At 44.8% G+C, this 21,715-nt stretch overlaps 1 protein-coding gene and 2 pseudogenes across 2 annotated transcripts in view; 2 read left to right on the top strand and 1 right to left on the bottom strand.

Moving 5' to 3' along the window:
• ZFP82 (ZFP82 zinc finger protein) overlaps window positions 1-21,715 on the bottom strand; it is a 66,006-nt gene that overhangs the window by 28,665 nt on the left and 15,626 nt on the right. The window lies entirely within an intron of this gene.
• LOC104666691 lies at window positions 2,279-3,539 on the top strand (annotated as a pseudogene).
• Window positions 11,378-12,208, top strand: LOC104666692 (annotated as a pseudogene). Its single transcript, XR_748591.2, has one exon. The product of XR_748591.2 is annotated as an elongation factor 1-beta pseudogene (transcript).

The raw sequence follows: 21,715 nt of genomic DNA, 5'->3' as shown, positions 1-21,715 counted from the left end.
GCAAACATGGAATTAGTGCATACCATTCCACTGCTTCTAGGGGAAATACAGGGTTAGCTTCCTGTAAGCATCTGGTCACATTTTAGTCAACTGATGAATGCATAAGCTTATTTTGTTATGTTTCTTTTCTTTCTTTCTTTTTTCTTTTTTTTTCTTTTTTCTTCTTTTTTTTTTTTTTGAGATAGGGTCTTGCTGTGTCACCCAGGCTGGAGTGCAGTGGTGGGATCTTGGCTCACTGCAACCTCCACCTCTCAACCTCCACCACCACTTCTGGAGAGTTCCAGAATTCTCCTGCCTCAGCCCCCAGAGTAGCTGGGAATACAGATGCATGTCACCATGCCCAGCTGATTTTTGTATTTTGTAGAGACGGAGTTTCACCATGTTGACCATGTTGGTCTCGAACTCCTGACTTCAGGTGATCCACCCGCCTGGGCCTCCCAAAAGTGCTGAGATTACAGGCATGAGCCACTGTGCCCGGCCTTATTGTGTTTCTATTTAAACACCTTAATATATATTATTGATTCATTAACACTTGAACTCATGGCCAACAGCTCCATAACTCATGCCTGAATGAAGCTTATCTAACACATGTATTTTTTCTATAAGACACAAGACCACTTTCTCATTCATAGGAACATTCAACAGCACTTTAGCACTACTCCATTTGGGGTCCCTTTGAAACAGCAAAATCACCAGCAATCACAAAAATATGAGAACCCAAGGTACTAAATGGATGGTAAAAAGGGCCCTTGTTTACAGTATGAGAACTGAAATAAGACAGAGAGTCACTTTGTTTGACTTTGGCTGAGAATATGCCTGTTAAGGGACTCAAAAATGTTCACCGCTCTTCAGATGTCCACAAATAACCACAAAGGTGCTGCAAATATTGACTCTGGGTTTATACAAAAAAAGTTTCAGGAAGTAGATGAATTCACAAATACAGAATCTGTGCATGAAGATTGACTGTATTTACCATCAGGCCCTGTAAAGAAAAAGTTTGCCAATCCCTGTTTTTATATGTCCCTCTTAGTTATACAGCTAGTGTTTAAAAACTACTTGAAATAATTATTTTCCCTGTGCCATCAATTATGTGTATAATTGATTGTACCCCATTAAATAAGCAAAAAGAAAAAAGAAAGCTTTCTTTATAGAAGAAGGCCAGCTAATAATTATCAAGTGTTTGATTTTACGTGGCTTAGACACTCTGCTTCAAATGCATTTATGATGTTTGGTTTTAACAAGGATTTTGCACAGTATAGTATTTTCCTTAAGTTCAATGTCATTTCTATGTCATGGCAGCCATCACCTGCAGTTAGGTAAGACAGTGACATCATTAACATGGATGCATTTTCATGGCATGAAGGCTAGCCATTGGTGGGGTAATATAACCCAATTTATCAGTAAACGCTGAGTTTTCTTTGAAGTCAGTCTCTGATTTCTTACAGTACTTGATGTCTGCTTTGCCTGCTAGTAACCAATTCCCCTGCATCTTTACAGAGCCTTGTCACTCACTCAGTGTAAATAAAGACAGTGGTGGAAACGAGGTTTCCCAAAGTATCCTTATGTGCAAGAGTGTTTCTTATTACTTTGGAAATACTAAGCTGAGTTTAATGTTTATTCTTTTTCTACCAACAGACACAAAAAGGACAAGCACATTCCTTAGAATATTCAATAAAATTTTCTACAGGGATATGGTTAAATACTCTTCTGTCTTCACCACTTTTTTTGTTTTTACTTTACTTGGAAATTATAATTCTCTAGGAATAATGGGGCAGGAGTCTAAAATATACTTTGTGGGAGTGAAGTACATATTTTTTCCAAGTAAAAAAAAAAAAAAAAAATCAGGCTAGGCGTGATGGCTTAGGCCGGGCGTGAAGACTCATGCCTATACTCATGATGGCTCATGCCACATACTCGGAAGGCCGAGGCAGGAGGATAGCTTGAGCCTGTGAGATCCAGATTACAGTGAGCTATGATCGGCCACTGCACTCCGGCCTGGGCGACAGAGCGAGAACCTGTCTCAAACAAAAAAAAAAGTCTGCGCTCCCCGGGTTCCGAGGAGAGGACCCAGGAGAGGAGTCTGGCTCCTTTTGCCTCAGACGAGTCCAGGGCGCCGGGTTAACTGGTCTAAAGTCCCAGGCGCTCTCTGGGACTGCTCAGCCACCGGCCGCTCCCGGCACCAGGGGACGCCGGACGCCCTCTGGACAATCGGCGCACTTGCCACGATCTTGGACGGGCCTCGGGCATCGACCTTAGGATTCCCCGCTCCGGCTCCAAGATGTCAGCAACGCTGATCCTGGAGCCCACGGGCCGCGGCTGCTGGGACAAGCGGTGCGCATCGCCGTGCGCGGCCTGGCCCCGGAGCAGCTGGTCGCGCTGCTCGCGCGTCCCTGCGCTACGAGAAGGGCGCGCTCTTCCGGGCCCACGCGCGCTACTGAGGCGACGCCCGCGGCGAGCTGGACCTGGAGCGCGCGCCCGTGCTGGGCGGCAGCGTAGGGGGCTCGAGCCCACGGGGCTGCTCTGGGCCCTGGAATCCAAGAAGTCTTTTTCGCGCTTTATGAAGCGGGACGTACAGATTCCCTTTGTCGTGGAGCTGGAGGTGCTGGACGGCCACAACCCCGAGCCTGGACGGCTGCTATGCCACGCGCGGCAGGAGCGCGGCTTCTTCCCGCTGGGGGTGCGGCGCGAGTCAGTGCGGGCGGGCCGCGTGCGCGCCACGCCCGTCCTGTCCCCAGGACCTGGACCCTTCCTAGGGATCATTGGCGTCTTTTGTTATTGGAGGGAGCCTGTTGGAATATCGAGCCAGCCTCCTTGCTAGCCGTGACTTTGTCACGTTGGCTCTAGCTTATTATAACTTTGAAGATCTCCCCAAGAACGTGGACAACATACCCCTGGAGTACTTCGAAGAAGCCCTATGCTACATGTTTCAATATCCCCAGGTAAAAGGTCCAGGCATTGGGCTTTGGGGCATTTCTCTAGGAACTGATATTTGTCTCTCAATGGCCTCATTCTTGAAGAATGTCTCAGCCAGTTTCCATCAATGGATCCGGGATCAGTGGGAACAGAGGCATAAACTAGAAGCAGAATAGCAGTCCACGATTGGACTATGACCTGAGGAGAATCAAGGTAGCTTTCTCAGGCCTCGTGGACATCGTGGATATAAGGAATGATCTTGTAGGAGGGTATGAGAACCCCAGCATGACGTCAATAGAGAAGGCCCAGGGCCCCATCCTTTTCATTGTTGGTCAGGATGACCATAACCGGAGGAGTGAGTTGTGTGCCCAGTCTCTGAACGGTTACAGGCCCATGGAAAGGAAAAAGCCCAGATCGTCTTGTTACCCTGGGACTGGGTTTTACATTGAGCCTCCTTACTTCCCTCTGTGCCCAGCTTCCCTTCACAAATTACTGAACAAACATGTGATGTGGATTGGGGAGCCAGGGCTCATTCTAAGGCCCAGGAAGATGCCTGGAAGCAAATTCTAGCCGCCTTCTGCAAACATGTGGGAGGTACCCAGAAAACAGCTTTCCCTAAATTGTAATGCCTTTGTCTGTTGACATGACAGATTCAGGATCAGATTCTAGTGTTCAATAACCCTATGTGAATCAGCTGTCTCCTGGATAACATTAAAGCCATGTCTTTGTCATTAAAAAAAAAAAAAAAAAAAAAAAAATTCGGCCGGGCGCGGTAGCTCACGCCTGTAATCCCAGCACTTTGGGAGGCGGAGGCGGGTGGATCACAAGGTCAGGAGTTCGAGACCAGCCTGGCCAACATGGCAAAACCCCATCTCTACTAAAAATACAAAAATCAGCCAGGAGTGGTGGCAGGCACCTATGATCCCAGCTACTCGGTAGGCTGAGGCAGGAGAATCACTTGAACCCAGGAGGCGGAGGTCGCAGTGAGCCAAGATCATGCCATTGCACTCCATCCTGGAAGACAAGAGCAAGATTCTGTCTCAAAACAAAAAGAAAAAGAAAAAAAATCAGTAAACTAGAAATCTCTGAACGAGAATCATACATGTAACTTAATTTTCCCATAGATATAGGTAAAGAGAAGTTGTTTAGTTACAGCCTCTATCTAGCACAGCAATCTCCTCAAAACACAAGGTAGCCACCTGGAGAGGCCACAGCGGAGATATCTAAGAGATATAACACTAGGGACGTTTGCAACTGGAAATTAAATGACATTTTAGAAATGTATTTATCAATGTCAAGCCTTGATAGAGTGTTCACATCTGTCTGAAACCTAATACATGTTTTATATGTAATAAATTTAAACAGCTTAGCTCTCATCCATTCAAGATGAGAAAAAAACTAAGTTAATGTGATAAATGTTATTGACGTGTTTGGCTTTCACTCAATGCTTCCTGATACTCAAAAAGTCTTCAAGGGATGGAACCAAATAAATGCAGAGTATCGAAAAAATGAAGCCATACACATATTACTGTGTGGTAAATGTTTCCATTGAAAGTCAAATCTTTACACTCACCAAAGCGTCTCCATAAGAAAAAGCTGTATATTAGAAATGTAAATGTTTTGATAGCAACTGAAATCCTTACAGAGATAGAGAAATCTGATAACTGTTATTATTGTAGTAGGGATTTAAGCTAAGTTCTTGTCTCATGGTAGTCATCCAGGTTCTTGATGTTTTGAACAAAGAATTGGACAAAATGCACAAAGCAACAAAATAATGAAGCAACGGAAGCACAGATTTATTGAAACAAAAGTACACTCTGCAGAGGGGGAGCAGGCTTAAGCGCAAAGAATACTGGTTACGGAATTTTCTGGGGTTTAAATACCCTCTAGAGGTTTCCCATTGGTTACTTGGTTACACTCTATGTAAATGAAGGAATGGCCCACAACCAGTCTGATTGGTTGTGGAAGGCAGGACCAATCAGAGACTAAAAGGTAGTTACAAAGTTACGCCCTATGCAAGTGTCTGATTGATTTCTGCCCCACAGTGCACAGGTAGTAGCTTCTGATCCTTTTGTTACTTGGGTGTGGAGAGACAGGATTTTCCTTTTGATTCAGTTCTAGGAAGTCAGCGGGAATGGCCTTAGGTTCCCTGCCTCCAGACCTATTCTCTTGTCTCACCTCCATTTATCACTGAAGAGTTCACAATACATGACTCTCCAGAAAGACATATATGACACTAATATGTCAGACTCAATCAGTGTCTTCACAGTGGAATGACTTTATTAGTACGAAGCTGGAGTAACATTTTATCATTAGCACAGAAGGAGAAGCATTGCAGATGATAGAGCCTTTTTTGGTCACCAAGTGATGCAGCCAGTACACTATTGACTAGCAGTGACAGTAGCAGGTCTTCTTGCCTTGGTCCTGATCTTAAAGGGAAAGATTTCAGTATTTCATCATTAAGTAAAAAATATGTTGTTGTTGTTGTTTTTTTGAAACAGGGTCTCCCTCTGTCGCCTAGGTTGGAGTGCAATGGTGCCATCAGGGCTCACTGCAGCCTCTACCTCCTAGGCTCAAGTAGTTCTCCTGACTCAGCCTCCTGAGTAGCTGGGACTACAGACAAGCACCACCACACCCAGCTAATTTTTAAATTTTTTTGTAGAGATGAGTTCTCACTATATTGCCCAGGCTGGTCTCAAACTCCTGGGTTCAAGTAATCCTCCTGCCTCAGCTTCCCAAAGTGCTGGGATTACAGGTGTGAGGCACCATGCCCATCAAAAAATGCACTTAAAGTTCTTCTTGGATATCCTTTCTTAGAAGTTTCCTTGTATTTCCATTTTTCCAAGAGGCTTGATGATAACTGAATTTGAAATTCTATCATCTTTTCTATATCTTTTGAGATGATCCTGGGGTTCTTTCTAAATTAATACATTAATGTGAGGAATCATATTAACTGATTTTTAAATAATAAGTCAAACTTGCATTTCTGGAATAAATATCTCAAGTTGGTCATAATCTAGTTGGCTAAAAATCTAGTTCCCTTAATGATTTAGATAAGAACTTCGTATCTACCTTCATGAATACAGCTACTCCATAATTTTCTTTTCTCATACTGTCTTTGAGAGATTTTGAAATCAAGGTGATCATATTTTCCTTTTTTTTTTTTATTTTTTTGAGAAAAAGTCTCTCTTTGTTGCTCAAGCTGGAGTGCAGTGGCATGATCTCAGCCTACTGCAACTTCCAACTCCTGGGTTCAAGAGATTCTCCTGCCTCAGCCTCCCAAGTAGCTGGGCATACAGGCACACGCCACCATGCCCAGCTAATTTTTGTGTTTTTAGTAGAGACGGGGTTACTATGTTGGCCAGGCAGGTCTTGAACTCCTGACCTCGTGATCCACCCCTCTCTGCCTCCTAAAGTGCTGGGATTACAGGTGTGAGCCACCACGCCCAGCCGGTGATCCTATTTTCATTAAATAAGTCACTGTTTCTGCCTTTTTATTCTCTGGGAAAGTTTATGTAAGGTTGGAATTGTTCTTAACCTGAATGGGTTGGTAGAAATTTTCAATTAAATCATTGGGAACTGAAATTCTCTTTCTGGGATGCTATTTGTTGATAGTCATTTCAAAAACTTCTGTGCCAAAAAAGCCACACACTAGGATCTTAGTTCATGGTCTACTCAGTGTAACACACAATAAACATCTCCCTGAAGCCAAGGAAAAGGCCACCTTCCACCCTTCAGTGAACAACAATGAGTTCAGGGAACAGTAATCTCTTTTTCAATTCCAGCTGGTCTTATCTATAGTTCTTGTATGCCAGATTCCCTTTTGTATCTTTTGTACCTTTGTGGATTTGATTACAAGTGGGGTCACAATTGTGGATAGCCTGAAGATATGAGAAATGTCTATTGTGAGAATGTAATGAAGGAGAGTTGGTGACCAGCAGGATGAGAGCTTTAGCCATGGGGCAAATAAGACAGAGCCAAGTCAGCAGGGATATAAGATGTAAGAGGGCTCTGGTGCTCAGGTAGAACTGGATAAAGGATGGGTGAGTTGGAGTTAAAAGTTCCATGTCATAACACCAGGAAGGCAATAAAAATGTTTTTATTGTGGCAAAATATACATAATATAAAAAGTCACCATTTTAACCATTTTTAAAGCATAACATTTAGAGGCACCTAGTGAATTCACAGTGGTTTTTGTTTTTGTTTTTGTTTTTGAGACAGAGTCTCACACTGTCGCCCAGGCTGGAGTCTGGAGTGCAGCAGCACAATCTCGGCTCACTGCAACCTCCGCCTCTGCCTCCCGGTTATGGAATTTTCTGGGGTTTAAATACCCTCTAGAGGCAGCCATTCTCCTGCCTCAGCCTCCTGAGAGCTGGGATTATAGGTGCCCACCACCACGCCCAGATCATTTTTTTATTTTAGTAGAGACGGGGTTTCACCATGTTGGCCAGGTTGGTTTCAAACTCCCGACCTCGTGATTTGCCTGCCTCGGCCTCCCAAAGTGCTGGGAATACAGGCGTGAGCCACCGTGCCCAGCTGAATTCATGGTGTTCTTTCATCACCACTATCCAGTTCCAGAACATTTAATCACCACCTCCCCCCCGCAAAAAAAATAATAAAAATAAAAGCCATTGATATGGTTTGGCTCTGTGTCCCCACCTAAATCTCATCTCAAATTGTAATCCCCATAATCCCCACGTGTTGAAGGAGGGACTTGATGGGAAGTGATTGGACCATAGGGGCAGTTTCCCCCATGCTGTTTTTGTGATAGTGAGTGAGTTCTCACCAGATCTGATGGTTTTATAAGTGTTTGACAGTTCCTCCTTCACGCTCTCTCTCTCTCTCGCCTGCTGCCATGTAGGACATGCTTGCTTCCTCTTCCGTCATGATTGCAAGTTTCCTGAGGCCTCCTGAGCCATGTGGAACTGTGAGTCAATTAAATCTCCTTTCTTTATAAGTTACACAGTCTTGGGCAGTTCTTTATAGCAGTGTGAAAACGAACTAATATACCCCCATAACTTCTAAGTTGGTTTCCATTCCTTACTTCCTCCAGCCATGGCAACTACTAATCTGCTTTCTGTCTCTATAGATTTGCCTGTTATAGATACTTTATATAAATGGAACCATACAATATGAACCCTTTTATGTCTGGCTCCTTTCACTTAGCATAATGTTTTGAATATTCATCCATGCTGTAGCATAGATCAATACTTTATTTCTTTTTCTAGCTGAATACTGTTCTATTGTATGAATGTACCACATTTTGTTGACCCATCAGTAGATAGAACTGCATTGCTTCTACCTTTTGGCTATTGTGAATATTGCTGCCATAAACTTTGTGTACAAGTTTTTGTTTAAACACTCATTTTCAATTCTTTTAAGTATATACTCAATATATACAAGTGGGCCAGGCATGGTGGCTCACACCTGTAATCTCAGCCCTTTGGAAGGCCAAGGTGGGCAGATCACTTGAGGCCAGGATTTCAAGACCAGCCTGGCCAACATGGTAAAACTCTGTCTCTACTAAAAGTACAAAAATTAGCTGGGCGTGGTGGTGTGCGCCTGTAATCCCAGCTACTTGGGAGGCTGAGGCAGGAGAATCACTTAAACTCAAGAAGGGGAGGTTGCAGTAAGCCAAGACTGCACTCCAGCCTGGGCAACAGTGCAAGATTCTGTCTTAAAAAAAAAGTCTTTAAAAAAATATGCATAGCATGTATATATGTATATATATATATATACACACACACGCGCGCGCACACGCACACACACACACACAAAGCACATATTTATGTTCAGTTTATTGAGTAACCCCCAAACTTTTTTCCACAGCAGCTACACCATTTACATTTCCATAAACAATGTATGATAGTTCCAATTTCGCTACATTCTCACTAGCACTTATTTTCCTTTAAAAAAAAAAATTATTGGCCATACGTGGTGGCTCATGCCTGTAATCCCAACACTTTGGGAGGCTGAGTGGGCAGATCACAAGGTCAGGAGTTTGAGACCAGTCTGACCAACATGGTAAAACCCCGTCTGTACTAAAAATACAAAAATCAGGTAAGCGTGATGCCTCACGCCTGTAATCCCAGCTACTCAGCAGGCTGGGGCAGCAGAAACGCTTGAACCCGGGAGACAGAGGTTGCAGTGAGCCGACATCTCGCCACTGCACTCCAGCCTGGGCGACAGAGTGAGACTCCATCTCAAAAAAAAAAAAAATTGTCCTTGAATGTTCATAGTAGCTTTATTCACACTGCCAAACACTGGACGCTACCCATTCTCTATCAACTGGTAAACAGATAAACAAATTGGAAGATGTCCACACAATGCAATATTACTCAGAAAACAAAGAATAATTTACTGATATATGCAACAACATGAATGAATCTCAAAAGCACTATGTTAAATACAAGAAGCTTTACATAAAAGATCACATACTGTATGATTCTATTTATATGAAATTCTAGAAAAAGTACAACCATTGTGGACAGGAAGCAGAACAGTGGCCCTCAGGGGCTAGGGCAGGGGTTGGGGAGGAGACGGACTGCAAAAGTGCATGAGTGGCCGGGCGCTGTGGCTCATGCCTGTAATCCCAGCACTTTGGGAGGCTGAGGCAGGTGGATCACGGACCTGCCTGGCCAACATAGAGAAACCCCATGTCTACTAAAAATACAAAATTAGCTGGGCGTGATTGTGCATGCCTGTAATCCCAGCTACTTGGCAGGCTGAGGCAGGAGAATCGCTTGAATCTGGGAGGTGGAGGTTGCATTGAGCCAAGATTGTGCCACTGCACTACAGCCTGGGCAACATGAGGGGCTGGATGTGGTGGTTTACACCTGTAATCCCAGCACTTTGGGAACCCGAGGTGGGCAGATCTCTTGTGGTCAGGAGTTTGAGAGGAGCCTGGCCAACATGGTGAAACCCTGTCTCTACTAAAAACACAAAAATTAGCCGGGTGCAGTGGCACTGTAGTCTCAGCTACTCTGGAGGTGGGGAGAGAAGGTGCAGTGAGACGAGATCACGCCAATGCACTCCAGCCTGAGCAACACAGCGAGACTCTGTCTCAAAAAAAAAAAAGGACGTGAGGGAACTTTCTGAGTTGATGAAGTTCTGTATATCATGATTGTGGTTGTGAAAGGAACACATCTTGGGCCCCCAAAATCACTAAGGTAAAGAGAAAAGTCAAACTGGGAACTGCTTGGGACAAACCTGCCTCCTGTTCTATTCAAAGTCATTCCTCTGCTCACTGAGATAAATGCATATCTGATGGCCTCTTTGGAGAGGCTCATCAGAAACTCAAAAGAATGCAGCCATGGTCAGGCGCGGTGGCTCACGCCTGTAATCCCAGCACTTTGGGAGGCCGAGGCAGGCGGATCACCTGCGGTCAGGAGTTAGAGACATGGCCAAACCCTGTCTCTACTACCAATACAAAAAAATTAGCCGGGTGTGGTGGCAGGCACCTGTAACCCCAGCTTGGGAAGCTGAGGCAGGAGAATCGCTTGAACCCAGGAGGCGGAGGTTGCAGTGAGCCAAGATCATAGCACTGCACTCCAGCCTGGGAGACAAGAGCAAAACTGCGTCTCAAAAAATAAAAATAAAAACAAAAGCCATAAATAAAAAGAACGCAACTGTTTGTCTCTCACCTACCTGTGACCTGTCCTACCTTTCTGGACCAAACCAATGTTCATTTTACATATATTGATTGATGTCTCATATCTTCCTAAAATGTGTAAAACCAAGCTGTGCTCTGACCACCTTGGGCACATGTCATCAGGAACTCCTGAGGCTGTGTCACGGGCGCATGTCCTCAACCTTGGCAAAATAAGCTTTCTTTTTTTATTTTCTGAGACGGAGTCTCACTCTGTCGCCCAGGCTGGAGTGCAGTGGTGAGATCTTGGCTCACTGCAACCTCTGCCTCTCAGGTTCAAGCGATTCTCCTGCCTCAGCCTTCCGAGTAACTGGGACTACAGGTGCCCCCGCCACCATGCTTGGCTAATTTTATTTTATTTATTTATTTATTTATTTATTTATTTTTAGTAGAGACGGGGTTTCACCATGTCGGCCAGACTAGTCTCAAACTCCTGACCTCGTGATCTGCCCACCTCGGCTTCCCAAAGTGCTGAGGTTGCAGGTATGAGCCACCATGCCCTGTGGCAAGACAAACTTTCTAAATTAACTGAGACCTCTTTCAAATTTTTGAGGTTCAATGGTAATAATTACATGATTGCATATGTGTCAAAACTCATCAAATTGTACACTTAAAATTGATACATTTTGTTGCATGCAAATTTTCCCTCAATAAAGCTGATTAAAGCAAAACAAAAACAGAAGCACCAAGATTCTAGAAAAATTGTGCCTCTAGCAGTAGTTTTTGAATCTTCCAAAATCCCCATATAAAAATAGAGCAATCAGACAGCAAAACCAAAAGCCTCTTGACAACATTCAAATAAAACTACGTAAGACCTTTTTCTTCTCTTCAGCGCGGGGCGCCCACAACTTGTGCGCTCTCTTTCTGCTGCTCCCCAGCTCTCGGATACAGCCGACACCATGGGTTTCGGAGACCTGAAAAGCCCCACCGGCCTCCAGGTGCTCAACGATTACCTGGCGGACAAGAGCTACATCGAGGGGTATGTGCCATCACAAGCAGATGTGGCAGTATTTGAAGCCGTGTCCGGCCCACCGCCTGCTGACTTGTGTCATGCCCTACGTTGGTATAATCACATCAAGTCTTACGAAAAGGAAAAGGCCAGCCTGCCAGGAGTGAAGAAAGCTTTGGGCAAGTATGGTCCTGCTGATGTGGAAGACACTACAGGAAGTGGAGCTACAGATAGTAAAGATGATGATGATATTGATCTCTTTGGATCTGATGATGAGGAGGAAAGTGAAGAAGCAAAGAGGCTGAGAGAAGAACGTCTTGCACAATACGAATCAAAGAAAGCCAAAAAACCTGCACTTGTTGCCAAGTCTTCCATCTTACTAGACGTGAAACCTTGGGATGATGAGACAGATATGGCAAAATTAGAGGAGTGTGTCAGAAGCATTCAAGCAGACGGCTTAGTCTGGGGCTCATCTAAACTAGTTCCAGTGGGATACGGAATTAAGAAACTTCAAATACAGTGTGTAGTTGAAGATGATAAAGTTGGAACAGATATGCTGGAGGAGCAGATCACTGCTTTTGAGGACTATGTACAGTCCATGGATGTGGCTGCTTTCAACAAGATCTAAAATCCATCCTGGATCATGGCATTTAAATAAAAGCTTGAAAGATTAAAAAAAAAAAAAAAAAAAAAAAAAACTACGTAAGATAATGTGATGGGCTGAATTGCACACTTCCACAATTCGTATGTTTAAGCTGTAACCCCCAGTACCTCACAATGTGAGTGTATTTGGAGGTGCGGTCTTCAAAGATATGATTAAGCTAAAATGAGGTATTTGGGGTGGGTCCTAATCCTATGTGACTGTTGTCCTTATTTTATCTTTTTTTTTTTTTTTTTTGAGACAAGAGTCTCACTCTGTCACACAGGCTGGAGGGCAGTGGCTTGATCTTGGCTCACTGTAACCTCCACCTCCTGGGTTCAACGATTCTTGTGCCTCAGCCTCCCGAGTAGTGGGGACTGCAGGCACGTGTCACCATGCCTGGCTAATTTTTGTATTTTTAGTAGAGACAGGGCTTCGCCATGTTGCCCAGGCTGGTCTCCAACTCCTGACTTCAGGTGATCCGCCCGCCTCGGCCTCCCAAAGTGCTGGGATTACAGGTGTGAGCCACCACGCCCAGCCTGGTGTCCTCATTTTAAAAAAGGAAATTTGGATATGCTGAGGCACACTAGGGATGTGCACACGCAGCGGAAACGCTGTGTGAAAATCCAGCAAGAAAGCAGTTGTCTGCAAGCCAACGAGAGAGGCCTTAGGATAAACCAGACCTGCCAATACCTTGATCTGTGACGAAAAGCCTCTAGAGCTGTGAGAAAATAAAGTTATGTTTAAGCTACCCAGCTGTGGTGATCTGTTATAGGAGTACCACCAAACTAATACAGGAAATGTCCCCATGAGCCCCCAAATATAAGCAGATCAGAACAATTATAAACATCACAATACCTGCAATAGTGGACCTGAGCATCTGTGAAGGAGGCAGCCGAGGGAAGTGATGGGGCATCTGAAATCATCTGAAGACGGAAGAGCCTCAAAACGAATATTAAAACACAGAGGGCGTTGGGCATGGTGGCTCACGCCTGTAATCCCAGCACTTTGGGAGGCCGAGGCAGGTGGATCATGAGGTCAGGAGTTCAAGACCAGCCTGGCCAACGTGGCGAAACCCCATTGCTACTAAAAATACAAAATTAGCTGGGCATGGTGGCAGGCACCTTGTAATCCCAGCTACATGGGAGGCTGAGGCAGGAGAATCGCTTGAACCCGGGAGGTGGAGGTTGCAGTGAACCAAGATTGTGCCTCTGCACTCCAACCTGGGTGACAGAGCAAGACTCTGTCTCGAAAAAACAAAACAACGGAAAACACAGAGGGCCACGCTGAGAGCAGCAGCAGAGAGGGGTTGAGGTTTTGCCCACATCAACAGGAGGGGAATGCAAGTGGTCCACGAGGGAAGACCTGAAGGGGCCAGTGAACTCTTCTCTGTGACAACTCTTAAAACCGACAGCCAAAATTCCTTTCCATCTCTAAATACATAAATAAATAAGCAACACCGGCCAGGCACGGTGGCTCACACATGTAACCCCAGCACTTTGGGAGGCTGAGGCGGGTGGATCATTTGAGGTCAGGAGTTCAAGACCAGCCTGGCCAACATGGTGACACCCCGTTTCTACTACAAATACAAAAAAAATTAGATGGGCATCTTGGCACACTAAATCCCAGCTACTTGGAAGGCTGAGGCAGGAGGATCATTTGAGGCTGGGAGGTGGAGGTTGCAATGAGCTGAGCTCCCACCACTGCACTCTAGCCTGGGTGACAGAGCGAGACTCTGTCTTAAACAATAAAATTAAATGGAATCCCAGCACTTTGTGGGCGGATCATGAGGTCTGGAGTTCGAACAGCCTGGCCAACATGGTGAAACCCCGTCTCTACTAAATTAGACAGGCATGGTGGTGCACACCTGTAGTCCCAGCTACTTGGGAGGCTGAGGCAGAAGAATGGCTTGAACCCGGGAGGCGGAGGTTGCAGTAAGCCAAGATCGTGCCACTGCACTCCAGCCTAGGCGACAGAGCAACACTCATTTCAATAAACAAACAAACAAATGAATAAATAAATAATTTTAAAAAGCATCAGAAAAGTATCAAGCATGAATTCCCTAAGAGTTACAATTTAAAAGAGAGAGAGAGAATAAGGAACACAATAACATTCCTCCAGACAATAAAAGCATATCCGAAAGCCATGCCCACAGGAGAGCAGAACTGGAACTTGCTATTTCAAATTGAGCTAAAATTTCATTAACAAAAAGATACAAGATATGAAAGAACAAAATCAATTAGAATCAGAAAATGTGGGAAATGAGGTAATAATTCAGAAAATAATTCAAAATAAAAGAATCATTTCAGAAATGAAAACTAAACTAAAAGGACCACCACAAAGAATAAACACAACAAATGCTTGAGATAAACTGAAGGTAAAAATGGGAAAATTTCTTTTGTCTGGAGCAACCTCGTTAACTGAAAAAAGAGGACAATTTCTTTTCTTTTTTTTTTTTTGAGATGGAGTTTTGCTTTTTTGCCCAGGCTGGAGTACATGGCAGATCTCGGCTCACTGCAACCTCCGCTTTCTGGTTTCAAGCGATTCTCCTGCTTCAGCCTCCTGAGTACTGGGATTACAGGTGCCCACCATCACGCCTGGCTAATTTTTGTATTTTTAGTAGAGATGGGGTTTTGCCATGTTGGCCACGCTGGTCTCGAACTGCTGACCTGTGATCCTCCTGCCTCGGCCTCCCAAAGTACTGGGATTACAGGTATGAGCCACCGTGCCCAGCCAAAATGAGGATAATTTCTAAAATTGGATGGAAATGAAGAAAGTGACAAAAAAAAAAAAAAAAGACCTGAGAGACAAACATGGAAGACAGTTCAAGAAGATCAAATACGTAAACAGAAGTTCCCAAAGAACCAAGCCAAAGCAAAAGAAAAGAATAAATACTAAAATGTTATAATTATAATAAAACATTTTCTGAAATAAAAAAGATTAAAAATTAAATATTGAAAAAGTACATGATATGCGTCAGCATATCAATCTAGGCAAATAAACTCCAAGTAATATTCGTAGAATTACTATAAAAAAGAGGGGAAAAAATATGTGTACCACTAGTGAGAGGTATAAGTGACTTAAAAAGCAACAAAAGGCTGGGCGCGGTGGCTCAAGCCTGTAATCCCAGCACTTTGGGAGGCCGAGACGAGCGGATCACGAGGTCAGGAGATCGAGGCCATCCTGGCTAACATGGTGAAACCCCCGTCTCTACTAAAAAATACAAAAAACTAGCTGGGCGTGGTGGCGGGCGTCTGTAGTTCCAGCTACACGGGAGGCTGAGGCAGGAGAATGGCGTAAACCTGGGAGGCGGAGCTTGCAGTGAGCTGAGATCCGGCCACTGCACTCCAGCCCGGGCCACAGAGCAAGACTCCATCTCAAAAAAAAAAAAAAAAAAAAAGAAAAGCAACAAAAACCAGGTTGTCATTTACTTTCTCACAGTTGTAATAGTAATTAGAAAACGGAGTAACAGGCCGGGCACCGTGGCTCACTTTGGAGGCTGATGTGGGCGGATCACTTGAGGTCAGGAGTTCAAGACCAGCCTGGCCAACATGGTGAAATCCTGTCTCTAAAAAAAAATTAAAAAATTAAAATTAGCTGGGCATGGTGGCGAGCATCTGTAATCCCAGCTACTCAGGAGGCTGAGGCAGGAGAATCGCTTGAACCCGGGAGACAGAGGGTACAGTGAGCCGAGATCAAGCCACTGCACTCCAGCCTGGGAAACAGAGCAAGACTGTCTCAAAAAAAAAAAAAAAAAAAAGAAAACAGAAAGATGGCCGGGCGCGGTGGCTCACGCCTGGGCCTGTAATCCCAGCACTTTGGGAGGCCGAGGTGGGCGGATCACAAGGTCAGGAGATCGAGACCATGGTGAAACCCCGTCTCTATTAAAAATACAAAAAATTAGCCGGGCGCGGTGGCGGGCGCCTGTAGTCCCAGCTACTCAGGAGGCTGAGGCAGGAGAATGGCGAGAACCCGGGAGGCGGAGCTTGCAGTGAGCCGAGATCGCGCCACTGCACTCCAGCCTGGGCGACAGAGCAAGACTCCGTCTCAAAAAAAAAAAAAAAAAAAAAAAGAAAACAGAAAGAAAAGAAAATGGAGTAACATATTTTACATACTCAGTGCAAGAAAAGATATGGCAAATATTTTATATTCAGGATAGCAAAATCAAATATTTTTATCAACATATGAATATCAGGGACTCTTGTAGGTTAAAAGACTTAAAAGACATGTCAAGTAATAAAAAAGGGAAGGCAAAAGCATTTAGGGATGTACAAATGGATGATAATATTATAAAGGAACACAAGGAAGTGATCACTATAAAAGGAGGAGAGGGCCGGGCGCGGTGGCTCACGCCTGTAATCCCAGCACTTTGGGAGGCCGAGGCGGGTGGATCACGAGGTCAAGAGATCGAGACCATCCTGGCTAACACGGTGAAACCCCGTCTCACCTAAAAATGCAAAAATTAGCCGGGCATGGTGGCGGGTGCCTGTAGTCCCAGCTACTTGGGAGGCTGAGGCAGGAGAATGGCGTGAACCCAGGAGGCGGAGCTTGCAGTGGGAGCTTGCAGTGAGCCGAGATCGTGCCACTGCACTCCAGCCTGAGTGACTGAGCGAGACTCCGTCTCAAAAAAAAAAAAAAAAAAAAAGTAGGAAAGGGATGGGCTCAGTGGCTCACGCCTATAATCCCAGCAGTTTGGGAGGCCAAGACAAGTGGATCACCTGAGGTTGGGAGTTCGAGACCGGCCTGGCCAACATGGCGATATCCTGTCTCTAATAAAAATACAAAATAAAAAAATACACCAGGTGTGGTGGCACACGCCTGTAATCTCAGCTACTCAGGAGGCTGAGGCAGAAGAATTACTTGAACCCAGGAGGCAGAAGTTACAGTGAGCCATGATTGTGCCACTGCACTCCAGCATGGGCAACAGAGTGAGACCCTGTCTCAAAAAAATAAAAAATAAAAAAAAGGAGAGTGGAACTGGTTAGTTTTGAGGACAGGGAACACAGAGGAACTTCTAGATTATCTAGCAAAGTTCTATTTCTTGACCTGAGTTCTGGTTACACATATGTTTGTCTTGTAACAATTCATTTGGCTATATTTTTATGTTATAGTTTTGTTTTTCTATATCTATGTTTTATTCTTATAATTTAAAAAGTTTTAAAATCCGAATCTTAGAAATTGTCACCTTTCACCTCCCTCAAAACATGGAAACATGGAAAGGAAGAGGCATAAAAGTCAGTGCTGAATTTAAACCCTTAAAATATGTCTTAAAATATGTATCGGGAGGCTGGGCATGGTAGCTCATGCCTGTAATCCCAGTACTTTGGGAGGCCGAGGCGAGTGGATCACATGAGGTCCGGAGTTTGAGACCAGCCTGACCAATATGGTGAAACCCTGTCTCTACTAAAACTACCAAAATTAGCCAGGTGTGGTGGCAGGCACCTGTTGTCCCAGCTACTCAGGAGGCTGAGGCAGGAGAATCACTTGAACCCGGGAGGCAGAGGTTGCAGTGAGCCGAGATTGCGCCACTGCACTCCAGCCTGGGTGACAGAATGAGACTCCATCTCAAAAAAAAAAAAGAAGAAGAAGAAGAAAATATGTATAGGGAACTGTAAAAATGACATAGATTTTCAAAAACATAAAATAAAACCTTCATATGTGAAAAGTACAATAGTGAAAACTAAATACTGGCCAGAAGCAGTGGCTCACACCTGTAATGCCAGCACTTTGGGTGGGAGGATTGCTTGATCCCAGGAGTTTGAGACCATCCTGGCCAACATGGCAAGATCCCATCTCTAAATAAAATATAATGAACTAAACTAAAATACAATAAAATAAAATTAGCTGGGCATGGTGGTACATGCCTGCTACTCAGAAGGCTGGGGCAGAGAAGGTAGAGGCTGCAATGAGCTATGATCACACCACTGCACTCTGGCCTGGCAACAGAGTGAGACCCCTTATCAAAAAAAAAAAAAAAGAAAAAAAAGGTATGTATGACAGAGTGAGAAGGTCAAACATATTTTTAGTTGGAGTTCCAATTAAACATTAATATTAGAAGAAACAATAGCTGGCTGGGCACGGTGACTCACGCCTGTAATCACAGCACTTTGGGAGGCCAAGGTGGGCGGATCACGATTTCAAGAGTTTGAGACCAGTCTGGCCAACATGGTGTATTTTTAGTCTCTATTAAAAATACAAAAATTGGCCGGGCGCGGTGGCTCAAGCCTGTAATCCCAGCACTTTGGGAGGCCGAGACGGGCGGATCACAAGGTCAGGAGATCGAGACCATCCTGGCTAACACGGTGAAACCCCGTCTCTACTAAAAAAAAAAAAAACTAGCCGGGCGTGGTGGCGGGCGCCTGTAGTCCCAGCTACTCGGAGGCTGAGGCAGGAGAATGGCATAAATGCGGAAGGCAGAGCTTGCAGTGAGCTGAGATCCGGCCCCTGCACTCCAGCCTGGGTGATAAAGCGAGACTCTGTCTGAAAAAAAAAAAAAAATTAATTGGGCATGGTGGTGCATGCCTGTAATTCCAGCTACTCGGGAGGCTGAGGCAGGAGAATTGCTTGAACCTCGGAGGTGGAGGATGCAGTGAGCTGAGACTGCGCCACTGCACTCCAGCCTGGGTGACATAGCCAGACTCCGGCCTTAAAAAAAAAAAAAAAAAAAGAAGAAGAAACAATAGCTGAACAATTTCCAAAGATCATGAAAGTCCCTAAACCATTGACTTTAATCCCTTAACCTAGACCCATCATGGAGAAACTGCAGAAAAACCAAAGATAATGAGAAAATCTTAGAGCAGCAAAAGTAAAAAGGATAAATTACCTTCAAAGTACTCATTAGACTGACAGCTGACTTCTCATAGCAGTAATGAAAGTCAAGAATGAAATGATAGCTTCAGTGTACTGGAAAAAAAAAGCCCAGTGTAGAAGTTCATCAATGAACACAGGGAAAAAGATGTCAGATGGAAATATTGTTATGCAAGAAGGAATGGAAAGCAATATAGGAATTATGGGGGCAAATGTAAATGAATATTGATTATAAAAAGCAATAATGTTTGCTGGGCACGGTGGCTCACACCTGTAGTAGCACTTTCAGAGGCTGAAGCAGGAGGACTGCTTGAGCCCAGCAGTTCAAGACCAGCCTGGACAACACGACGAACCCCATCTCTACAAAACGTACAAAAATTAGCTGGTCACGGTGGCATGCACCTAAGAAAGAGATAATAAAAATACAAGAGAACAATAATCCACATTGAAAGTAGGTGAATAAATGTAGCAAGAGTAGCCTACGTACTTTCTGTTGTCATGGGAATGAATAAAGATGTGAACCGTGAAAGCTGTAAGATTTAAGATAGAGTCACTTGTGTCAAACCCTGGCACATGAAGTCAGGGGAAGGCCATAAAGAGAGAGCTCTCACACACAGTCTGCCTGATAACAGGCAAACATTTCACAAGACATTTTTCCAGACTGCAGCTTACTTCGCGAGTCACACAAGCCCAGCTACCTGCTTATACAAAAACACTTGCCTGTTTCAAAAACCGGCTCACCAACCCAATCCAAAACCACAAGGACCTAACCATTACTCTGAGATTACAAATCCTACCTGACAACTAATGACACACACCAATCAGAACTCTCCAGCTCATGTAAAACGCTGCCAGCACCAATACACTTTATGTATTTGTTTGTTTGTCTATTTATTTATTTAGAGACAGAGTCTGGCTCTGTCACCCAGGCTGGAGTGCAGTGGCGAGACCTCTGCCTCCCAGGCTCAATCAATCCTCCCACCTCAGCCTCCCAAGTAGCTGAGACTACAGGTGGGCACCACCATACTCAGCTATTTTTTGTTTTGTTTTGTTTTGTTTCTTGAGATGGAGTCTTGCTCTGTCACCCAGGCTGGAGTGCAGTGGTGTGATCTCGGCTCACTGCAACCTCCGCTTTCTGGGTTCAAGCGATTCTCCTGCCTCTACAGGTACTTGCCACCATGCCCGGCTAATGTTTGTATTTTTAGTAGAGACGGGCTTTCACCATATTGACCAGACTGGTCTCAAACTCCTGACCTTGTGATCCACCCACCTCAGCCTCCCAAAGTGCTGGGATTACAGGTGTGAGCCACTGCGCCTGGCCTACTTTTTGTATTTTTAGAAGAGACAGGGTTCCACCAAGTTGCCCAGGCTGGTCACAGACTCCTGGGCTCAAAGGATCTGCCCGCCTCAACCTTCCAAAGTGCTGGGATTGTAGGCATGAGCCACTGTGCCCAGCCAACTAAATTTTATTTAAAAACAACTCACATAACCTCTAGACATACCAGAAACCACACATCTATGTATGTCCTGAATTGCAATTCTACTTCTTGTATATTATTCCCAAATGAAACCTTTTACCTATCGATTCGTCTCTACGTCTTTTTATGTTGACAGAACTTTTTTCTTTTAATTTTTAATTTTTGTGGGTACCTAGTAGGTGTACATATTTATGGGGTACATGAGATATTCTGATACAGGCATGCAGTGCATAATCATCACCAGGGTAAATGGGATATGTGTCACGTCAAGCATTTGCTATTTATGTTACAAACATCCCAATTATACTCTTTTTTTTTTTTTTTCTTTTGAGACGGAATCTTGTTTGGTCGCCCAGGCTGGAGTGCAGTGGCGGGACCTCAGCTCACTGCAAGCTCCGCCTCTCGGGTTTACACCATTCTCCTGCCTCAGCCTCCCGAGTAGCTGGGACTACAGGCGCCTGCCACCTCGCCCAGCTAGTTTTTTGTATTTTTTAGTAGAGACGGGGTTTCACCGTGTTAGCCAGGATGGTCTCACTCTCCTGACCTCGTGATCCGCCCGTCTTGGCCTCCCAAAGTGCTGGGATTACAGGCTTGAGCCACCGCGCCTGGCCTATTTTTTTATTCTTTATTTTTTGAGACAGAGTCTTGCTGTCTCTCCAGGCTGGAGTGCAGTGGCCTGATCTCGGCTTACTACAACCTCCGCCTCCCTCAGCCTCCAAAGTAACTGGGACTACAGGTGCACGCCACCACGCCCAGCTAATTTTCGTATTTTTAGTAGAGACGGAGTTTCACCATGTTGGCCAGGATGGTCTCAATCTCTTGACCTCGTGATCCACCCGCCTTGACCTCCCAAAGTGCTGGGATTACAGGCATGAGCCACCGTGCCCAGCGGTTTTTTGTTTTGTTTTGTTTTTTGAGAGTCTTGCTCTGTTGCCCGGACTGGAGTGCAGTGGTGTGACCTTGGCTCACTGCAGCCTCCGTCTTCCAGGTGCAAGCGATCCTCCTGCCTCAGCTTCCAGAGTTTCTGGAATTACACGCACATGCCATCACGCCCAGCTAATTTTTGTATTTTAGTAGAGATGGGGTTTCTCCGTGTTGGCCAGGCTGGTCTCAAACTCCGGACCTCAGCTGATACACCTGCCTCGGCCTCCCAAAGTGCTGGGATTATAGGCGTGAACACCATGTCCAGCCTCATTTTGACTTGATTTTTCTATATGGTGAGACGTAGGCGTTTAGTTCCAGTCTGCATGTGGATATTGTTTTCCCAGCACCATTTACTG

The sequence above is a fragment of the Rhinopithecus roxellana genome, chromosome 12 (assembly GCF_007565055.1).
Source record: "Rhinopithecus roxellana isolate Shanxi Qingling chromosome 12, ASM756505v1, whole genome shotgun sequence".
NCBI lineage: Eukaryota > Metazoa > Chordata > Mammalia > Primates > Cercopithecidae > Rhinopithecus > Rhinopithecus roxellana.
Note: the sequence above shows the minus strand (reverse complement) of the source record. Positions and strands in the feature narration are given on the sequence as shown.